Genomic DNA, 24,438 nt, shown 5'->3' with positions numbered 1-24,438 from the left:
AGGTATTGGTATACTCTGAGGCAGGAGGTGATAGATCCTAAATGACCCCTCCAACAAATTGCTTGGGAGTTGTTCTGCACAATATGCAGGCACCACTCAGAAGTGGACAGTGGCAGCACTACAGCCCCTTTCTGAGAACTCCCTGAAGGACAATGGTGAAGGGAAATCCTCCCAATGGGTAGAACTTTGAGCTGTGCACCAGGTTGTTCACTTTGCTTGGAAGGAGGAATGGCCAGATGTGTGATTGTATGATTCATAGGCTGTGGCCAATGGTTTGGCTGGATGGTAAGGAACTTGGAAGGAACATGATTGGAAAGTTGGAGACAAGGAGATATGGGGAAGAGGTATGTGGATACAAATGGGCCAAAGAAGTAAAGATATTTGTGTCTCATGTGAATGCTCACCAAAGGGTGACTACAGCAGAGGAGGATTTTAACAATCGAGTGGCTAGGATGACATGTTCTTGGAAACCAGTCATCCTCTTTCCCCAGCTGCTCCCATCATTGCTCAATGGACTCATGAACAAAGTGGCCGTGGTGGCAAGGATGGAGGTTATGCCTGGGCTTGTCAACATGGACTTCCACTCACCAAGGCTGACTTGGACTACAGCCACCACTGAGTACTCAATCTGCCAGCAGCAGAGACCAACAGTGAGTCCTGATATGGCACCATACCTCCAGGTGATCAGCCAGCAACCTGGTGGCAGGTTGATTACATTGGACCGCTTCCATCATGGAAGGGCAGCATTTTGTTCTTACTGGAATAGGCATTTACTCTGAATACAGATTTGCCTTCCCTGCACGCAATGCTTCTGCCGAAACTACCATCCGTGGACTTACAGAATGCCTTATCCACCGTCATGGTATTCTACACAGCATTGGCTCAGATCAAGGGACTCACTTCATAGCAAAATGAAGTGCAGCAATGGGCCCATGCTCGAGGAATTCAATGGTCTTACCATATTCCCCATCATCCTGAAGCTGCTGGGTTGATAGAATGATGGATTGGCTTTCTAAAGATACAATTATGGTTCCAGCTAGGTGGCAATACATTGCAGGGTTGGGACAATGTTCTCCAGGAGGCTGTATATGCTGTAAGCCAGCTTACAATATGTAGTGCTGTTTGTCCCATAACCAGGATTCGTGGGTTCAGAAATCAAGGGAGTGGCACCACTATCACTCCTGGTGACCCACTCCCATGATCCTATGCTCTGCAGATCTAGAGGTCTTAGTTCCAATAGGAGGAATGCTCCCACCTTGAGACACAACACTGATTCCATTGAACTGGAATTTAAGAGTGCCACCTGGCCACTTTGGGCACCTATACTGCTGAATCAACAGGCAAAGAAGGGAGTTACCGTATTGGTTGGTGTAATTGATCCTGATTACCAAGAGAAAGAAAACCCTGGTGGTGTACTGGTTAAGTGCTACCACTGCTAACCAAGAAGTCGGCAGTTCAAATCCACCAGGTGCTCCTTGGAAATTCTATGGGGCAATTCTACTCTGTCCTATAGGGTCGCCATGAGTCGGCAATTGACTCGATGGCAGTGGGTTTGGTTTTTTTTTTTTGGTCTACCAAGAGGAAATAGGATTGATATTAAATAATGTTTGGAATGCAGGAGATCCCTTAGGGTGTCTCTTAGTAGTACCATGCCCTGTGATTAAAGTCAATGAAAAAATGTAACAACCCAGTTCAGACATGACTACTAATGACCCAGGCCCTTCACGAATGAAAATTTGGGTCACCTTACCAAAGAACTACGACCAACTGAGATGCTTGCTGAGGACAAAGGGAATATGGAATGAGTGGTAGAAGAAGATGGGTCTAAATGCCAGTTACAACCATGTGACAGGTTGCAAAACTGATGACTGTAGTTGTTATTACTATTTCTTCCTTGTATGTGTGCATCAAATATTTTTGTTTTCTTCATTTATAAAAATATAAGGAGTAAACAGGGCTAGTGTGTTTTCAGTTGTACACATGTTAGTTGCAGCATGTTAGGCACAAGTATGACTTTATAATTGCCTTTATTCAAGATTATGCATGATTTAAGGAGATGCGTACAGGTGCCAAGTTGACAAAGGGTGGGTAATGACGGTTAAAGTTGCGTGTCAACTTGGCTGGGCCATGATCCTCAGTGGTTTAGCAGTTCTGATGTAGTTTGGCAGCTTTTTAATGATGTGATTATCTCCATGATGCGATCTGTTGTGAGCAGCCAATCAATTGAAAGAGAGTTTTCTTGGGGGTGTGGCCTGCATCCAATATAGGTGGACTTTCTGGCAAGGCTTGCTGGTTTTTCCTCACTCTGGATCCTGAAGCTGGCTCCTGTTCATCTGACCTCCAGTCCTTGGGACTTGAGCTAGCAGCTTACCTACCATCTCACCTGCTGATCTTGTGATTCATTGGTCTCCACAGTTTGAGCCAGAGGCCTCCTACCTGGCATGTTGATCTTAGGTTTGCCCTTACCTGTAGCAATGTGAGTCAACAGTAGCCTCTAGTCTGACCTAAGCACTTGGGAGTTTCCAGCCTCTACAATCGAGTGAGCCATTTCCTTTATATAAATCTCTATTCATATATATTTATACACTGCACTGGTTTTGCTTCTCTAGAGAACCTGGCCTCAGACAGGAGTCCATGTCAAAGAAGGGAAGACTTTTTGGTTTAAGTGTCATCTGAATTGAAATCGTAACATAGGTAAGGCAACATCAAAATATTCTCATGTCAAAACAGCTGGGTCAAATTTGTTGTATATCAGTATGCAATTTGTCTGCCATTGTGGGTCAAAGAAGAAAGCTAGATCTGCTAGCCTCTGTGAACACTGGGTTGAGGGTCGGTCTGGTAGTTAAGATGTTTGAGAGATGATATAAAATCCTAGATGTTGTGGTTGGCCCACAGACCCCGAGTTTGTTAGTGCAATGGTTCCAAGTCCCACTTTGTGGAGGAGCTAAAGCTGTTTGACATCTTCTGGTTAGTCAGAACGGTACCTCCATCTTTTTAAATATTTTTACCTTTCTTTAGAATGCCTCTTCTCCTTAGTTTTGTGTATTACTCCTATCCATCCAATACAAGCCGTGCTTACTCCATAATGTCCTTCCCAAACTAAACTTTCTTTCTCTAGGTCTCCCTCCTCCAAATAACCATACTCTTCCACTTAAAAAAAAACGATTTTAAGTTTTGTGGAAAGTTACAAAAACAATATAGAGAGTTCCCATATGCCCTTTACTCAGCTTCCCTTACAAATAACATCATAAATAACAATGGTATATTTGTTGAGGGAGTCTCTGGGTGGCACAAATGATTAAGAGCTCAATTATTAGTTGAAAGGTTGGTGGTTTGAACACACCCAGAGGCACCTTGAAAGACAGGCCTGGCAATCTACTTTTGAAAGGTCACAGCCTTGAAAAACCTATGAAACAGTTCTACTCTGCATACATGGGGTCACTAAGACTCAGAATCAACTCAATAGCAACTAATAACAACTATATTTGTTGAAACTAAGAAATTAACAACAATACAATAAAAAGAAAAAAAATTTTTTTTTCTTTTTTAATTAAAGTACAGGCTTTATTCATTAATTAACTAAAGCATCATTTTTTCCACTAGTGTTTTCTGTTCCAGGATTCAATCCAGGATACCATATTGCATTTAGTAACCATACGTTTAAAATATTATTGTTTTTATTATTATTACTGACTTATATATTATCATGCTGTACCTTGCATTTTGAAAAATTTGTATCCATTTTTCTATCTACTAGACTGCTATCATCCTGAAGGCAGGACTCATAAGAAGTCTTATTCATTTTGTTATCCTGAAGTACTTTACCCTGATTATACACTTAATAAATATTTATTAGTTAACTAATTAATTTTTGTTGTTGTTAAGTGCCATTGAGTCAGTTCCTACTCATAGCGACCATATGTAAAACACTACCCTGTCTTGCGCCATCCTCACAATCCTTGTAATGGTTGAGCCCATTGTTGCAGCCACTGTGTCACTCAATCGTGTTGAAGGTCTTCCTCTTTTTTGCTGACCCTCTACTTTACCAAGCGTGATGTCTTTCTGTAGGGACTGATCCCTCCTGATTACATGTCCAAAGTATGTGAGACGTAGTCTGGCTGTCCTTGCTTCTAAGGAGCATTCTGGTTATGCTTCCTCTAAGACAAATCTGTTCAATCTTTTGGCATCCCATGGTATATTCAATATTTTTCACCAACATCACAATTCAAAGGTATCAGTTCTTCAATCTCCCTTATTTATTGTCCAGATTTTGCATGCATATGAAGCAATTGAAATCACCATGGTTTGGGTCAGGTGCATCTTAGTCTTCAAGGTGACATCTTTGCTCTTCAACACTTTTGCAGCAGATTTGCCCAATGCAATGTGTCTTTTCATTTCTTGACTACTGCTTCCTTGGGTGTTGATCGTGGATCCAGGTAAAATGAAATCCTTTACAACTTCAATCTTTTCTCCGTTTATCATGATGTTGCTTATTGGTCCAGCTGTGAGGATTTTTGTTTTCTTTATGTTGAGATGCAATCCATACTGAAGATTATAGTCTTTGATCTTCATCAGTAAGTGCTTCAAGTCCTCTTCACTTTCAGCAAGCAAGGTTTTGTCATCTGCATAAAGCAGGTTGTTAATGAGTCCTCCTTCAATACTAATGCCACATTCATCTTCATATAGTCCAGCTTCTCGGATTATTTGCTCATCATACAGATTGAATAAGTACAGTGAAAGGATACAATCCTGATGCACACGTTTCCTGACTTTACACCACCCAATATCCCCTTGTTCTGTTAAAACAATTGCCTCTTGATCTACCTACAGGTTCCTCATGAGCACAATTAAGTGCTCTAGAATTCCTATTCTTTGTAATGTTATCCATGATTTGTTATGATCCACACAGTCGAATGGCTTTACATAGTCAATAAAACACAGGTAAACATCTTTCTGGTATTCTCTGCTTTCAGCCAGGATCCATCTGCAATCAGCAATGATATCGCTGGTTCCAAGCATCCTCTTTTGAATCCAGCTTGAATTTCCGGCAGTTCCCTGTCGGTATACTCCTGCAACCGCTTTTGAATGACCTTTAGCAAAATTTGACTTGCGTGTGATATCAATGATATTCTTCAATAATTTCCACATTTGGTTGGATTACCTTTCTTGTGAATAGGCATAAATATGGATCTCTGCCAGTTGGTTGGCCAGGTCTTTCAAATTTCTTGGCATATTCAAGTGAGCACTTCTAGTGCTGCATCTATTTGTTGAAACATCTCAATTAGTATTCCGTCAATTCCTGGAGCCTTGTTTTTCACCAGTGCCTTCAGTGCAGCTTGGACCTCTTCTTCAGTACCACCGGTTTTTGATCATATACTGCCTCTTGAAGTAATTAATACATATAAAATAATTTGTTGCAGAAATACCATTTCTTCATTTGTTGAAATCCATTCTCCTGGATTTTCTTCAACATTGTTGATCTTTATTTTGCTAGCTACTCCTCAGCTTCTAAAGCTTTGTATGCCTCTGAGCTCAGTCTGAGGGTCACTTCTCTTTTCTTTTTGTGCTGTAGCTGATCTCTAGGTAAGCTCGTCCAGTCTTGTACATTAAATACCTCTAATATGTTAATTATTGCATGGTTTCTATCTTTAACCCAGGCCTCTCTCCTAATATCTAGACACATACAGAAACTGCCTTCATGACATCTCAATGTGTAAGGCTAATCGATGTCTTGAAATTAACACATCACAAATGCAGCCACTGGTCTTCTCCCACTTCAAGCCTGCAGCTGCAGCAGTCATCACCATCACAGTCAATACAGCTTTGCTCACCCCTTTACTCAAAACCTTGGGAGTCTCCTCACTTTCTCTCACATCAGAAGTCCAGCATCTCAGAAAACACTGGTTCAGAGGGGCTTTACATTTTGAATAACTTACCCAAAGGGCACAGAATGTCAGAGAATTGGGACTCCAACCCATGCCATTTTTCTACTATCCCACAGCTGCCTTGGATATTAGAGGCCACAGCATGAAATTAAGTCAATACATCTGGGTGTAGCTAAGAGCATCAGGTAGAAGGACTATTAGACAGACATACGCTGAATTAAAAAAAAAAAAAAAAAAGTAGAAGGATATAAACACCAGAAGGTGGAGCAAGTCCCAAAGTCAGGGGAAATAGGTAAGATCCAATCTCCTTAAACAGGCAAGTCATGCAAAATGAAGAATAGCCACAAGGCACCAATAACCAGAAGGCCTTGTAATGAAGTTCTCAATTAAGAATCTTTTTTACACATCCTGTTATTCAATTGTTTGTTTAACCAGGCACTGTCCTAGGCACAAAAACATAGCAATGCAAAAGAAAAATGTGTTTCTTTCGTGTAGTTTACATGACACAGTAGACAGACAATAAATAAGTGAACACATAAACAAGAATTTTCCAAATGAAGATAAGTGCTAATGAAGAAAATAAAGCAAGGCAATTACAATAGTGACTAAGAACCCCAGGGAAGGCCACACTGAGGATTGACATTTGAGCTGAGCTATGCAGAATGAAGCGAGAGCATTTCAGATTGAGAAAGCAGCAAGAGCAAATCTGAACTAAAAATAAAATAAAAGAATAAAATAAACCTAAAATTTCTGAAGCGAGAGCATTTCAGATTGAGAAAGCAGCAAGAGCAAATCTGAACTAAAAATAAAATAAAAGAATAAAATAAACCTAAAATTTCATAGGAAAACAAGTAAGGCCAGTGTGGCTAGAGAATAGTAGGGGAGTGTAGTACCTCAATCAGTGAGGTAGGCCGGGGCCAGATCGTACAAGACTTTGTGTGCCCTACTGTTGTTGTCTGCTGTCCAGTTGATTTTGACTCGTAGCAACCCTATGGGACAGCATAGAATTGCCCCCGTAGCATTTCCTAGACTGATGTCTTTATGGCAGCAGATCACCAGTCTTTTCTCCAAGGGGTGGTTGGTGGGTTTGAGCCACCAACCTTTTGGTTAGCAGCCAAGTCCTTAACCATTGCTCCACCAGGGCTCGTTTGTATGCCCTAGGAAGGCATTTGTGTTTTATTCTAAAGACAATGGAAACATGATCTAATGGGACATATATAAGTTGTATGTTAGTTTATCTACATTTTGCAACTCAAGGTGAACCTCTGGTTGAAGCGGGGCATGAAGTAGCTGGGATAAATCTCAGTCCTGACTAGCAAGTCTAATCAGCATAAATTCCTAAAAGATAATTAATGATAGCCCTACCTCCTTTGCCCCAGAGAATGTTCAGTCCCAGAAAGAATTCTATCTTAATTTTTGTATCAGCAGAAGAGAATCAAAATCTAATAACACCATTCTTTGATAATGATATTCACCACTGGTAATGAAATTGTTATATCAGGCTAGTATTAACTTTGCTATTATTGGCAAAATAATCCCTTGCGTTGAATACTCGGTATATATGTCTTGAATGGATGCACAAAAATAGCTAGATAGCCTCAGAAGAAGAAATTACACTTTCACTCTTCTACTCAGATGGGTAGAACTGGGGTGGGTTATCCAATAAGCAAGGTTGTGCTTGTTTACTAATCTGTAGTGAAAAATTTCACCAGGGTTTCAACATACCACATCAAAGTGAAACCCATGTGAAATTGTTCACCACAGATTAGTAAGCACAAGTAAGCCCGTGCTTACCTTGTTTACTGGGTCATCCACCCCTGTCGGGGATTGTAAATTTGAAAAGAGACTTTGATTCTGTAGGAAGGTGCTGTGTAGTTGGGAGAGAGACAGATGCCAGCCATACCCAGAAGCAGAATCTTTGATGTGGTGAAAAATGTGAAATTGTTCACCACAGATGATCTGGTAAGCAAGGTAAGCACCGTGCTTACCTTTCTTAATGGATGATCCTCCGCTAGTTAGAACCCACCATTGTAGCTAGGATAACATGACTCGGTATCTTCCCTGAACAGCATACTTAAATTGCTGGTTGCCTTCTCTCTGTCTCATTCTCTCTTTCTCCCTTCCCACAACCCCCTCCCCATGAAAGTTAAATCTATAAAACCTATTTAAGAACATACCTGTGTAGGTCACAAGTTTGAATTCTGAGAGAAAGAAATCAAGGAGGCAAATCTGCATAGCAGAATTATCTTGCTGCCGTTTTTAAAATGCTGCTTCAAATTACTCAGGTTTCAATATCCTAGCTGTATCTTCAGTTTGCAATTACCATCAGGATTCTATCAACAACAAAATTTTAGCCAATTATGCTACTGAATTCTGTGTTAAAAAAAATTACAGATGGCAATCTACTTTGCAAATGTCTTCTATAAAAATAAAATGATTTGTAAGTCAGTTTGTCGGTCGTTTAGACAAAAAATTCAAGCAAAGGAGTTTACGGTTTGTTTCTTACTTATCATTGGTCAGTTGCAAACAAGAAAACTGGCGAGGAAGACTGCAGTACTTTCCATTTTGTGAAGGTTGCCAAGAAGAGCCCATTTATTTCCAGAATAACCTTGAAAACATGCTTCTAATTTGTAGCAGATATGTTTTTGTTGAAAAAATTTTTTTCGTTTAATGAGGGCCTTTCATTTAAATATCTTTCTTAATTTTTGTTTCTTTTTAGAGATGACAGTCCTTTTTGTGTGATATAAGCCTCGGTTTCTATCGTAGATCAGTGTATACAGAGTCACTCGACTCTGTAAAAGACCTGACTCAACAGGAGGAATAAAAATACAATATAAGGCTATGTAAGATACAACTATTGTCCTCTTCCCATCTGGAGCAAAGGAGAGTGAAGAAAACCAAAGACTCAAGGAATCAATTAGTCCAAAAGACTAATGGCCCACAAGAAACACAGCCTTCTTTAGTCTAAGACCAGAAGAACTAGATGCAACCAACGTCGTGGAACAAATTGTGTATGAATTATTGAACGGAAAACTGATTTGCTGTGTAAACTTTCTCCTAAAGCATGATAAAGTGTTCGAAGAAAATACACAATATACATGTCATCTGAAATAGCCATCAAAACATCGTAGCCCATATCTCTAGAAGTTTTCTTGTAAAGGACTCGGTTTTTCTTTCAATCCAAATTCGTCATGAATTGAATTGTGTCCCCAAAAATACGTGTCAACTTGTTTAGACCATGGTTGTCCTCCATTTTGTGATTTTCCTATGTGTTATAAATCATAATCCCTGCCTGAGGTTAAAGAGAATTAAGCTGGGATATATCACTGTTGCTCAGGTCACATCCTTGATCCAAGGTAAAGGGAGTTCCCCTGGGGTGTAGCCTGCACCATATTTTATCTTACAAGAGATAAAAGGAAAGGGAAGCAAGCAGACTTGAGGACCTCATACTACCAAGAAAAAAGCACTGAGAACAGAGTGCATCGTTTGGACTTGGGATTCCTGTGCAGAGAAGCTCCTAGTCCAGGGGAAGATTGACAGAGTCAACAGAGAGAGAAAGCCTTCCCATGGAGCTGATGCCCTGAATTTGGACTTCAAGCCTACTAGGCTGTGAGAAAACAAATTTCTCTTTGTTAAAGCCAATCACTTCTGGTATAGCAGCGCTAAATGATTAAGACACTGCATAAGAGAGAAGTATGCAGTAGGCTTGGAACATCTGGGGCCAGTAGGAGATGGTGTATACATGACCACATATAAAACAATATCTTCTTGAAAGGTATGTGTGTGCGAGTGTGTGTGCACGTGTGTGCCTGCGCATGTATACACCAAATACTTCAGTTTTATGCACTTAATTCACAATCACAAAGTGGAGTGGGCCTCTGCTAGAAAACTAGATGTTTACCAAAATATAGTTTAATAGAACCATCCTTGAGGTAGTATAATTCTTTATAGAGATTGTGTTAGCAAATGTATTGCTACCTGGCTGGACATTTAGAATTTTAACATTGATCTTTTTTAATGAAGTATATTTAGATATTGCTTAGGTACCAGTCTAACACTGAATTTAATCATTTAAATGATCCTAGGTAAAATAATTAATGCTTCTTGAGCAATGAACATCCTATTCTATAGGTTGTAATATTTACCGTATATACTAGATCCTTCCAGCCAGTTATTCTATGTCATGTAGAGGTTACATTTCAGATTGAGGTGTCCCGTAATAGTATAATAAAATCTTAAATGATTACCAAAAGCATTGTTGATTTTTAAAAAAACCAAGCTGAAGTTTATGGAGGAAAAATAAGTCAGCATTTAATGGATGGAACAGAGTGTGGAAACATCTGACAGAACAGTAGGAAACTTTGTACTGTTTTGAATGCCTCACCACTACTCATACCATCTGTCATGCATTTCTCATGAAATAAACAATTTTCAGAAATGTTTTGTCCAGGGAAAAGACTTTTTACATTTTATTGATCTTTTTATTCTACTTGGACTTAAAGTCATGACGTTTGGGAAAATCATTTGTAAAGGTGACACGTTTATACTGATAGCTGGTAGTTCTTTTATTTGAAAGTATGGGAGGATGAGAAATGGGGATACATATTATAATAGATAGATCAAATGGGAAACGTGTGGGGGTAGCCTGGAAAGAGAGGAAGTGCTGCCAAGAGCAAACATTGAATTTCCTACAGTTTTTATTTCCCGAAATCGGAGTGGCTGAGAAAGGGCTTGCTGACAGAAGGAACTCAGAGGAGGAGGAAGAAAGACAGCTCTTTTCTACAGGGGGTCTCCTTCATAAAATTGTTTGAAACATTGCCACAATCTGGCAATATTTTTATGCCAGAGGAAACATGACATTCTCCTCATTATTTACAGTTCTTATATTATGGCTTGGTTGATGACACAAGTCTCTTCCTACCATTCTGGATGTGAAAATCAGATTTTATTAAAAGGTTATTATTTCCTTGATTAAAAAAAAACCTGTTGCCATCGAGTTGATTCCAACTCATAATGACCCTAGAGGACAAAGTAGAACTGCCCCACAGAGTTTCCAAGGAGCACCTGGCAGGTTTGAACTGTTGGGGCTTTGGTTAACAGCAGTGGCACTTAACCACTACACCACCAGGGTTTTCATTTCCTTAATAAAAAAAAAAAATAGTAGAGGGATATTTCCCTTAACCGTTCAATGACACCTTTGACTTTGACCATTGGTATGTTGTAATGTTTTTAACATTGCAATTCTAGAATTTTTTTCTCTTTAATAATTTCACCTTCAATTTTTTTTGTTGTTGTTTGCTTGTTTTTTTGCTACTATTCTACAAATGCTGTTTTTCCCATATCAGAAAGAAGGACTTACGATATTGGGTTCTAAACACAGCCTTGACTTCAATGTAGCCATGCGTTCTTCAGTTGTAAAAGGACAATGGCGGTACCTGCTCCACAAGGCTGTGGTAAAGACCAAATAAGAGCATCTGCCTTGTCTGGTTCATTTAGGAACTAAAAAAAATACTTTTTCCCTTCCACTCTTCTTTCCTTTGCTTTTTCATCATTATTCCCATTACTGTGTCTGTCCGTCCTGTCCTGTCTGTCATTCATCAGCTTCTTCTCCTCCCCAGTATGTATTGCACCACCTCTGTCCTTTCTCAGGGATGTAATCTCCGACATGACAGAGGCTCTGTGAGCTTGCATTGTGCTCTTCCCTCATCCATTATGCCATGTGCAAAATAATTTTGTTGTTGTTAATTGCCCTTGAGTATTTTAAGGCTCCTGTTTTAATTTCTTAGTGCTCCTATAACAAAATTACCATGAGTGGGTGGCCATAACAAACAGAGATTTATTTTCTCACAGTTAGGAGGCTGTTGTTAGGTGCCATTAAGTTGGTTCTGACAATAGAATGAAATTCTGCCTGGTCCTGCACCGTCCTCACAATCGTTGCTATGTTTGAGTTCATTGTTGCACCCACAGTGTCCAAATTTCTTAGCATAGACAAATGAGCAAATCCAGCTCTGCATCCCTTTGGTGAAACATCTCAGTTGGTATTCAATCAATTCCTAGAGCCTTGTTTTTCACCAATATCTTCAGTGCAGCTTGAACTTACTCCTTCAGTACTGTTGGTTCTTGATTATATGCTGCTTCCTGACATGACTAAACATTGACCAATTCTTTTTGGTATAGTGACACTGTGTATTCCTTCCTTCTTCTGATGCTTCTGGTGTCGTTCAATATTTTGTCCATAGAATCCTTCAAAATCGCAACTCTGGGCTTGAATTTTTTCTGAAGTGCTTTTAGCTTGAGAAATGCGGATTGTGTTCTTAGCTTTTGGTTTTCTAACTCCAAGTCTTTGCACATTTCATTATACTTTACTTTGTCTTCTTGAGGCACCCTTTGAAATCTTCTGTTCAGCACTTTTACTTCATTTCTTCCATTAGTTTTAGAACTATACCTTCAAGAGCAAATTCAGAGTCTCTTCTGATATCCATTTTGGACTTTTCTTTCTTTCCTGTCTTTTTAATGATCTCTTGCTTTCTTCATGTATGATATCCTTGATGTCATCCCATAATTCATCTGGCCTTTGATCATTAGTGTTCAGTGCATCAAATCTATTCTTGAGATGGTCTCCATATTCAGGCGGAATATACCCAAGGTACTCTTTTGACTCTCATAGATTTGTTTTGATTTTCTTCAACTTCAACTTGAACTTGCATATGAGCAATTGATGGTCTGATACATAGTCTGCCACTGTCCTTCTTCTGACTATGATATTGAGCTTCCCCATTGTTTCTTTCCACAGATGTAGTCGATCTGATTCCTTTGTATTCCATTTGAAGAGATCCACATATATAGTTTCCATTTATGTTGTTGAAAAAATATTTGCAATGAATAAGTAGTTGGTCTTGCAAAATTCTATCATGTGATCTCTGGCATTTCTGTGACAGACAAATGGTAGGGTTAGGAGGCTAGAAGTCAAAATTCAGGATGCTGGCTCTAGGGGAAGTCTCTCTATTTGTCCTCTCTGGGGGAAGCTCCTTGTCTCTTTTCACCTTCTGTTCCTTGGCAACATTAATGTGGTGTGTATCTATCCCTTCCTTTGTGCTTGCTTCTTTGAGTTTAGTCTGCTCTTTTTATATCTCAAAGTTGATTGAGTTAAACTGTTATGGTCTCATTAACATAACAAAGAAAATCCTATGCCTAACGAGATTACATCCATAGGTATAGGGGTTTAGGATTTACAACACGTATTTTAGGGGGGACACAATGCAACCCATAACAGCTTCCTAGTCGTGTTTCACAGAGCAATGAAAAGCAGCAGTTCTAAAACCACCGGATATATTCTGGTCTTTATTCATGTTTTTGAATTTTAACTTTTCTTTTATCTACATATTTTCCTAACCCCTGAAGTCCAGCATATTCTGTTTCTTTCTCTCCACTACTCCCTATCCTCTGTATCTTTGTAATTTCATTATCTCTGCCTGGTGCCAACAGTTAGCATGCTCAGCTGCTAACCAAAAGTTTGGAGGTTTGAGTCCACTCAGAGGTGCCTCAGAAGAAAGGCCTGGTGAGCTACTTCTGAAAAATCAATCTCCTTGAAAACCCTATGCATCACGGTTCTACCCTGACACACACGGAGTTGCCATGAGTTGGAATTGGTTTGTTGGCAAATGGTTTTGCTTTGTATTAACTTTTTTTTTCCTGCCTTTTGATTATCCTATAAATTGGTATCCATTTGAGGGTAAACCAAAAAAACCAAACCCAGTGCCACTGAGTCAATTCCGACTCATAGCAACCCTACAGGACAGAGTAGAACTGCCCCATAGAGTTTCCAAGGAGCGCCTGGCAGATTCGAACTCTGACCCTTTGGTTAGCAGCCTTACCACTTAACCACTACGCCACCAGGGTTTCCCCATTTGAGGAGAACAGTCATTTATTCTGTTTAAAATAGTGGCCTCACACCTCTAAATTTCCTCAACGTGTACTGGTGTTAACACTAATTACTGGCCTTGCTATTTAATCTGATCCGCGATGGCACCTATCATCTCGCACCTCTCCTCCCAGTTCCTCATTCCCATGTGTAGCACAGCTTCAAGTGATGCTGTCTCTTTACCTACATCTTTGTAACAACGCTTTCTTCTTTTCCCTCTTTCCAATCTCTAAGAATAATCCAAAAATCCAACCATTTCCATTTTATTTGTAGTAATGTTTTCCTCTTAGAAGCTCCCATGGATCCTTCTGGCCTTTCCCCTCTCTCATTTACCTTGTGACAGCAACTATAATTAAATACTAAAATGCTGTTTTAGCTGTCATTGCCTTGGCTCTCAGTTGCCAGTTCCATAAAATTAGTACCAAAGCCAAGTTTCAAGTTTTCTCACTAGTTAGAACCCTGTACTTTGCATATTCTTCACTTTTTTTCTGCACTCTCTTTTTCAGATAGGTTGCTCTGGTTAGGTAGAAAATAATCCTTTAGTTTATGTCTTACTTTCGGTTCTCTGTGGCCAATTTTTGTCAGTGGTAAAAGGTGGACGAGTGCATGTAGAATTATTAGACACCACAGTGGGGAAAGTGAAGACAAATAGGCAAGGTGGAGAACACAAATGATTTGCTGTGTGCTCATTTATATAAAGCTACCAATGTAAAAAAAAAAAAAAAATTAATATTTTATTTATTTATTTTTTTGAGTAGTGCTTAACTGCTACAGCTGCTAACCAAAAGGTTGGCAGTTCAAATCCACCAGGCTCTCCTTGGAAACTCTATGAGGCAGTTCTACTGTGTCCTATAGGGCCCCTATGAGTCAGAATACACTCGACGGCAACAGGTTTGGTTTTTCGGTTTGGTACATATCTGTATATATGCTCACTAGCTTTTCTCAAAATCAGAGAATTGTTTAGGGCTCTTTAAAACCATTAAGATTGTCAGCAAATACTTTAGATAAGCAAGATAAACAAGTCCCTGGCCAAATAACTATAACTTACTTTTCTACCAGCACCGAAGCCAAGCATTCAAAGCACACATTTCTCGCAATCCCCATTCACCAGTACCATCTAAATGGCTTCCATGCTGTCTGTTGTGTGTATTACAAGGGCTGGTGCTTAGTACTCATATTCCTAATAGATGGAAATACTTATGTTGACATTTTAGTTGGCTTGGCATGATCCTCACAGTTTCTGCAACGGCAAGGCCCATTTTCAACTTGGATGCCCAACTGTAAGAGGTTCTTCTCCCTTACCCTTTTTATGGATTGTCTCACTTCACAACCTCTCTAACATTCTTTCCTGATTATCTGTAACCAGTTCCAGTTGCTCTTGAGTCGATAAATAGTCTGAGAAGATGAAAGACTCTCCTTTCTTCACTCTTCTCCAGTCTTAGCTGCAGTCACACTGAACTTCTTTGAAGAGGGCTTACTCTCCCTGAGCCTGTCTAAATGCTGTTACAGTCTTCTTGCCCCTCTGCCACTCTCATTCCCAGGGAATCCCAATTTTACCTTGGGATCTCAGCTTAGAAATCATTTCATCTGGAAAGCTTCCTCTACTATCCAGGACTAGGTTAGGTACCCTTCCAAGGTTCTCCTACAGCTACTGGGCTTCCTTTGCATGGCTCTCTGCTATGATTGCCCATTTATCAGCATGAATCCTCCCCTAGATTCATGTTGGAAAGACAGGCCTGTGCCTGTCATATACACCAGTTGTATGCCAGCATATCCTAACCAAGTATGTAAGAATTAATTTTATATAAAAGAATGGATATGGCTATTTTTCTATTTATTTATACCTCTCTATGTACATATGATATGACTATGAATATACACATATGTGTGTATGTATACACGTGCACATACACATAGATACACATATTTGGATCATAGGGTGACAGGTCTGGTGAGTGACGGGGTGGACAATCCTGACTCTCAACCTCAAAATGTGTTGTAGACTAAACATTTTGGAAGAATACTGACATCCTGCCTTAAGATTTCTCTCCTTGTTATACCTAGCACCTCCCCTCTTTTAATCCTTTGTGTCTTCCTGACTCCTTTTTGGTTTTCTCCTTCAGAATTATTTTTAATACAACTTTCCTTCAGGCACAGTTAATTCCTCATTTTGCCAGAGTCGGTGCGTTATTTTTGGGGATACGAGTTATCCATTTTGCATATTACCCTAAGCAAATCTTGTTTTCGAATTTGCTTTATGAACTTGGTTTATGATTTAAAATAAAGCAGGTAATGCAACTGACATTTTCACATTATTCATTCTGCCTTATTTATTTATTTTCTGCAAACCCTCTGTAGCCTGAAGCCAATGAGGAGGACTTGGAAATCATTTATCTCCTCATATTCAGGAAAGGTGTGGAAAGTAGACCATGGTTACCACAGCTCATCCTGTGTTCGTGTGCTCTGTCAGTGTGTGAAGGAAGACTTGCTATCATAAGCAGATATGGACTCAAATAAAAGTAATAAAGAAAATTCCAAAATATAAACAATGATTTATTTATTGCTAATTTCTGATGCTTTCCACCTATCTTCCGGCCCATTAGTGCAGAAACTTCAAGGAGTCAGATGTCTTAATTCCTTATCTAGGAGTTGCTGGATGTCACCTTCAAGAAACTGTGCAACATTCCCAAGACTATGGCCCTAAGGTACCTCTCTGACTTGAATTCCCAGAAACCACCTTCCAGACAAGCAATAGACAGCCCTATAACATAAGCAATAACACATGAAAAGAACATGTTCAACAGAACAATTATAAGAGACCAAAAGGACAAGATTTGTCCAAAAGTAAAAAAGAAAAGACAAGAAGTGTAGGAAAACCAGACGAAAGGAAACAAGGAACCCGGGGCGGAAATGGGGAGAGTGTTGACACAGTGTGGGGATTGCAGCCAGTGTCATGGAATCCTCTGGGTATAATTTGTTGAACGGGAAACGAATATGCTCTGTAAACTTTCACCAAAAGTATGATAAAATATTAAAAAAAAAAAGAAAAGTTACGTTACTGGAATAAGGGTGATCCGAAGCAAATAAAAATGTTTCCTATTAAAAAAGAAAGAACCTACACAGCAAGCATTCAATGTTCAGCCCCACCAGTTACCATGGAGTCTACTCCGACTTATGGTGACCTCGTGTGTCAGAGTAGAACTGTACTCCGCAGGGTTTTCAATGGCTGGGTTTTTGGAAGTCAATTGCTAGTCCTTTCTTGCAAGGTGCCTCGGAATGGACTCAAACTTTCAAACTTTTTGTTAGTAGCCAAGTGTGCTAATCTAGGAGCCCAGCTTAAGCCCAGCCCACAAGAGATCCTGTGGCCAAAACAGAGTTTCACATTCTTTATCCTACTCCCTGTCCAGCGTACCATCTTTGTCAGTCTCCTTCTACCAACAACTGTCCCCATCCTCACTGACTTTCAGAATACTTTCACCTCTGGTCACTTGCCTGTTGCTTCATGTATGGGCTCATGCTGTGTCTCTTGCCTTCTGGTTTGATGAGCTAGAAATGCCACAGAAATTAGTTAGCCTCCCTTATTAGACCCAGGACCCTTTCTTATAATGCCCTGTAGCCTCTGGTTCTGGCTTCAGAGGGACCAGTGCTGGCTGTTGTCTTGAAAGCCTATGATCTCTGGGGAAATAGGAACAATGAGACGCTTGCATTTTCAGCAATGCTGCTATTCTACAAACGAGATCGTGAAACTATTGGACCTACTCAACTTCCTAGGACACTTGTACCCCCGCTAGGGTTCTTGCTGCAGTTGAAAAACTTTATGACTTTCTACATCAGTTCTCAATGCTGCCATGCTGCCTTTTTGATATAAGGAGTTTGTAATGCTCTCTTTACAGTTCTGGAATAAAAGACATGGATAATATAGCCTACCTTTATGCATAGGTTTTTCAAAAATCAATACAACGCATAAACTGTAATATAAAAGGAAAATAATTTACAATCAATTAGTATGGATTTCATTATGTAAATGCATAGGAATGAATACTCTAGAAGACATGATGGTGTGGTCAGATGTTTGCACTTATGCATAAAATCAACTTGTGACAACTAAGAAGGCAGAGGTTAGAGGTGTGTTGGATTTGGGGACTTAGATATCGTAAGTGGTGGTACTGTCGATGTGATTTTTCAAAAAGTGGTGTGATGGCAAATGTTATGTGTCAACTTCGCTAGGCCATGATTCTCAGGTGTTTGGCAGATATTATGTAATCATCCTTCATTTTGTGATCTGATGAGAACAGCTTATCAGTTGAAAGGGGAGTTTCTTTGGGGGTGTGGTGTGCATACAATATATACTGATGTTCTGGCTAAGCTTGTGCTCTCTCTCTCTCTCTCGATCCTGCATCCGACTCATTATCCTCTGACCTCCAGGACTTGAAATGTGAGCCAGCAGCCCTGCCATCTGACCTGCCAGTTCGAGGTTTGTCAGCCCTTGCAGCCATGCGAGTCAGGAGGAGCCTCCAGCAGCCTGACATCTGATCCCTGGATTTGGGACTTGCTAGCCTCCACAACTGCATGAGCCATTTCATTGAAATAAATCTCTGTATATATTGTAGGGTCTCTATATACTACAGGGAAACACTGTTGGCATAGTGGTTAAGAGCTACAGCTGCTAACCAAAAGGTCAGCAGTTCGAATCCAACAGGCGCTCCTTGGAAACTCTATGGGGCAGTTCTACTCCGTCCTATAGGGTGGTTATGAGTAGGAATCGACTGGATGGCAAAGGGTTTGGCTTTTTTATATACTATAGGGCAGTTATGAGTCAGAATCAACTCTACAGCAACTGGTTGTATACACACACACACATACGTACACATACTTCATTGGTTTTGCTCCTCAAGAGAACCAGCCTTGAAGTTCTCCAAAGAAAACAAAGTATAATCTTTCCTCTGGGAAATGCAACATTGCTATACAAAATGTAATTAGATTCTAGGCTCAGATAATATAAACAGGTTTTTAACTTGTATAAATACCCTGTGGGACATTGGAGAGTTGTGTGGGATGTGCGACGATCCTTTATTGTCTGGGAGTGCCTTGTGTATTGCAGGCATCTGGCATTCCTGGACCCTGCCTAGGGATCTGGTAAAGCCAGTAGCCCCTCCACTATGGTGACAACCAAAAAATATCCTTCCCTCCATTTCCAAAATGCCACAAAGGGAAGGTAGAATCTTCATCAAGAACTACTGCTCTAAATTAGCCAAATGCCAAGAAATGTGAACAGGGAGAAAGAAGTGGCAGAGGTGGGTGGTGGCAGGTATGAATTAACATTTATTGTTGTTGCTATTGGTTGCTATCTAGTCAGTTCTAACTCATGCGACCCCATGTGTGCAGAGTAGAATTGCTCCATAGGGTTTTCGAGACTGACCTTTCAGAGAAAATCGCCAGGCCTGTCTTCTGAGAAGCCTCTGGGTGGGTTTGAACCACCAACCTTTCGGCTAGTTGTTGAAGACTTAATAATTTTTGCCACCCAGGTTCTCCTGGTATCTACTATGTTGCAGGAAACCCTGGTGGTGTAGTGGTTAAGTGCTATGACTCTTAACCAAAAGGTCGGCAGTTCGAATCCACCAGGCACTCCTTGAAAGAACTCTATGGGGCAGTTCTACTCTGTCCTGTGGGGTCTCTATGAGTCGGAATTGACTCGAGGGCAATGAGTTTGGGTTACTATGTTGCAACAGGAGTCCTTGGGTAGCAAAAATGGTTAAGTGCTTGGCTACTAGCTGGAAAATTGGAGATGTTGCAATGTCCATGAAGGAATTTTGCATGTGTTTCATCTTCAAAATCAACCCTTGAGAAAGCAGCCTAGAGAGTTTAAAAAACTTGCCTAAGGTCACACAGCTAGGAAGTAAATGGAGCTTGATTTCATAGCTGGTGGCATTCTTGGCTCTCTGGCTGTACAGAAAACTAAGAAATGGTCAATAGCGCACACACAGCAGGAGAGGTCCCTTCATGGAAATTTCAAGGGGGCTCCCAGCTGAGCCATGCCAGATGCATGAAAGCCCAGGCCAGGCAGAGAATGTCAATCAAGCTATTCACAAGCTCCAGCTGAGTGAGGTCCTGTCCACTGCTGTGCAGCAGAGTCTAAGTCTTGGCTCAAGACCCAGCCCTGGAACAATGCCTCTCTCTGTGGGATTTTTCTTTCTTTTAAAAAAAAAAACTGCATTGTTTTCCCCTTTATAATAGAAATAATACATAATCATTGCAAAAAAAAAATTACAGTATAGAAATGTATAGAACAGGAAGTCAAATTCTATAATCCCATCCCTCAAAGATAATTTCTGTTAATTAGTTGGTATATATCCTTCTGGATTTTTTCTTGTACTTTTAAATAATAATAATAATTTTAAGTAAGATCACACTGGACATACTGTTTTCAGCTTGCTATACTTATTTAACAATATACTGTGACTTTCTATCCATATCAACACACATAAAGTTATCCCTTTCACTTATTTTTAATGTATACGTCTACTATTGTGCTTGACTCATAAGGAAATGTCTCCTTAAGAAAACAAAAGGTAATTTTTTAAATGTTTTTATTATCATAAACATCGCTACAATGGACATATCTGCACATATATCTTTGTGCATATCTAGAAGTATTGCTGCAGGATAAATTCCTAGAAATTGAATTACCAAATTGCTCTCGAAAGAGATGCACCAATTTACAATTCTACCAGTAGTACTTGAAAATGCCAATTCTTCACACCCCAGCAAACTGTAGTTACTGACTTTTTTTTTTCCTATTTGTTTTGGGAAAATAATGCATGCTCATTGTAAAAAAAAAAAAAAAAAAAAGGTACAGAAACTTACATTAAAAAGCAATGATCTCTTGAAATTACACCCTTCAGGAATTTCCATTGAAATATTTCTCTGTTCGTATGTATAGGGGAGGTAGGTATAACCTCACAATCAGTAGGATCAGAGTGAACATGCTGTTATGTAAATTGTTTTTTGTCATTTAATAATATATCCATATTAATTAAAACATGTTGTTGTTGTTAGGTTCCGTCAAGTCGATTCCGACTCATAGCGACCCTATGCACAACAGAAGGAAACACTGCCCGGTCCTGAGCCATCCTTACAATCGTTGTTATGCTTGAGCTCATTGTTGCAGCCACTGCGTCAATCCACCTCGTTGAGGGTCTTCCTCTTTTCCGCTAACCCTGTACTCTGCCAAGCATGTTCCATGTTAATTGAAATATAACCACATTATCACTTTTAATGCTGGAGAACATCCCATTGTATGTATATCCCATGATTTATTTCATAATTTATTTAAGCACTTCTTTACTGACAGACATGAAATTTTTCCAAATTTTTTTTTTCCCATTATAAGCGACTTTACAGTATATCTATTTACCTTGGCCAGTAAGGAAATTCATTTTGTGTAAATTCCGATAATTAGAACGCCAGTGAAAAAGCACCCTCGTTTTATATCCTGACACGTATTGCCAAGCAATCCTCCCGAATAGCCAGGCTTGTTTTCTGGTGGTGCTCATCTCTTCCCAGGCTGGTTAACATTCTCGAGATTAAGCAACTATGAACCCTGGGTGTTCATGAAATGTCATTTTGTGTGTGTGTGTGTGCACTTAAATTAGACTTAGCAATTGACTAAGTTGACTTGGAGGGAAGGAGAGCGGATGTCAAATTATAGGCCTGACTGGGGATCTCCTAAGCAACCTCTCCTCTTTGCCAAACCGCAGGGTCTTGTGAAGGTCTCTGGGGGTTCTTAAAACTATGCCAATGCAGCAGAGAGCTCTCTCTGGCCTTCTGCCTGAAGGGCTACCACAGAGACACTCATTCTCCAAGGCTCATGGTCCTCGGAAATTTAACCCTCTGTTTCTATTTGGTAGCTGGGGATCTTTAAATACTGTGAACCTAGAGCTAAGGTCCAGGCTCCCCAGGGTGCTGGGCCTGAGGGGCTCAGGTTCTTGCTGTTCTTTCAACTCTGAACCTCAGATTATTTCCCTTTATCTGGGAATCAATCTCTCTCTTCTTCTCTCTCCACCTTCATCTCTGTCTTTCTCCAACTCAAAACTTTCTACACTCTCCCTGCCCCTCTGAGAAACCAGATGTAATCTCATCAATAGATTTAGGAAAATGACAGAAAAACCCAGGCAGCTTTTGCCTGCCAAACCAAGCCGGACTCATGAGGTAAGAAAACAGAAAGCCTGGAAAGGGGGCAGGGAATACCTACAGGGAGAACAAACATAAATCATGGTCCTGATTATCCTGCTTCACTATGTTGGCCAGTCTTTTTTTCCTTTGTTAATCTGATACACTAGAAGATGTTATCTATTTTATCGTTTTTTTTTAATTGGGTGCTTATTTTTTTTCCTTAGTGGTTGAAAGTCTTTTAAATCTTTTTGTATATAATAGGTATTAGAATATTTTTCATTTTGTTTAAATTCCTCTGTATTTTATTTAGTGATGTTAGTCAACTTTTCACAGGTTTATTATCCATTCATAAACTTATTCTGTGAATTGCTTTTTGATTTTCTTTGCCCATTTCCAAATGAATGCTTGACTTTTTCTTCTTGGTATATGGACACTCTCTATAACGGTGGTCTTCAACACTTCAAATGTATTGCAAATATTTCTCTTTGCATTTGCTGACCAACTTGTCTACAGTCTTTAAGTTTCTAAGTTAATGTAGACAACTGTCAATATTTTCCTTTATAGATTTTGGGCTTGTTATTGAGGTTAACACCAGACCTTTTCCACACCAAGAGAAATTTGTTTTGTTCTTACCATACTTTATTTTCTATATCTTTAATTCATATATTTAAACCACCTGGACTGTGTGTGTTTGTGTGTGGGTATGCAGGCCTGTGTGTGTTGTGTGAGTAAAAGATGTAATTTTTTCTCCATTTTTGTTTATCAAAGTTTCCCAACACCATTTTTGATAAATCTTCCAGTATCCTAATCGTTTGAAATGCTGCCTTTTTTTTCTCTCATTACATTTTCTAATCAGTATTGCTGGCATATATGAAAAAAATCCATTAATCCTTATGCATTCTCTTGTATCTTTCTAGTCATCTTACTGAACTCTAGTGTTAAAAATCTATCAGTTAATTTTGGGGGGCTTTCTATATAAAAAAAAATTTTTTTTTCTATATATAAAAATAATACCATCAGCAAATGAAGATAGTTTTATCCTTCATATAAACTTTAATTCAATTTTATAGTTCTTCCTGTGGATTTACATATTTCCTGTTAAATTTATTACTAAATCTCTTTTAGATCTTGTTACTGTTGGAAATAGAGACGATATATGCTTGTGCGTCCTATTGCATGGTTAGAGCCTCTTGAACAAAGTTAAATAACAAAGATACATGTTCTTAGTATTTCTGCTGAGCTTCCTGCTCCTTTAAAAAACAAACCTCCTTTCCTAGTGAATGCACATTTAAAATGTTTATAGAAATTTTCAAGTTGCCCTCCCAAAGCTTTTATCAATTCATATTCTCACGAGAGTATAAAAGAGTGTCTATTTCCCATTTTGGAAAAGGATCATAGAGTGTCTTAGTTCAGCTGGGCATGAATATGATCTTCGAAGGGGTAAATTAGATCATCCTAGCATTAGCTTGGAATGTTTCTCTCCCATTGCCTTGTCTTGTTTCCCTATACACTAACTATGCACACAAATTCTTTGCTATGTTGCTAGATGCTTTCCCTAGTATCTCACAGCCTCCTATCTAACTTAGTCTTGGCTCCAACCTAGCCTTTCCTCCACCTCGTTTGATTTGCTAACTCACTCCCACTTGTAGGCGATGGAGCTGACCTGGCCAGTCAGGTACTGGCCAAGTGGAGCAGAATGCATCAAGGATTGTGTTCCCTAGGGATCACAGCTGGAGTGAAGTCAAAGTCCATAGGCTCAAACATAGGCGCTACTCTGTACAAACAACAGGAAAACCATGTGCAAACACTGGATCCAAGTTTTAAAACCGAAACACAATCAGCTGGCTTCTGAGATTATCAGCCCCTTTTTGATTTGGACCCAGCAATAAGTCAAAGCTGATTTAAAAGTTTAAATGCAGTGCCAAGTGAAGACATTACCATAACCATTCACAATATGTTAGGATTCACTTTGGTTGTAACAGAACTGCTTCCTCTGAAACAGTAATTTAAATATGGTTAACATTTATTTCTTTCCCTAGTAAAATTGCAGGGGTGAGTAACCTAGGGCTGGTATAGTGACTTTGCTTTGCAAGTCCTCAAGGATCCAGGCTCCTTGCAGCTTTCCTCTTTGCCATGCCTGTGACAGCTGTGTAAATTCAAAGTTCTTGGAAGACTGTACAGGGGATTTCTGCTTAGATCCCTTTGGCCAGAACTTAGTCACATGGCCATGTGTATTTGTAACGGAGGCTGACAGTGTAGTTGGTTCTGGGTGGCCATGTGCCTAGCTAGAATTTCTATTACTGTAGAAGAAGTGAGAATGGATATTGAAGGATAATTATCAATTGACGATACAAGGTTCCACTAAATTAGGTAATGAATCAGGCCTTAGAGTTTGGCAGGGGAAGACAGACATGTGAAAGAACAAATGAAATAAAGTACTATGTTATCTACATTGTAGGT

This window comes from Elephas maximus, chromosome 1 (assembly GCF_024166365.1).
Source record: "Elephas maximus indicus isolate mEleMax1 chromosome 1, mEleMax1 primary haplotype, whole genome shotgun sequence".
Classification (NCBI taxonomy): Eukaryota; Metazoa; Chordata; class Mammalia; order Proboscidea; family Elephantidae; genus Elephas; species Elephas maximus.
Note: the sequence above shows the minus strand (reverse complement) of the source record.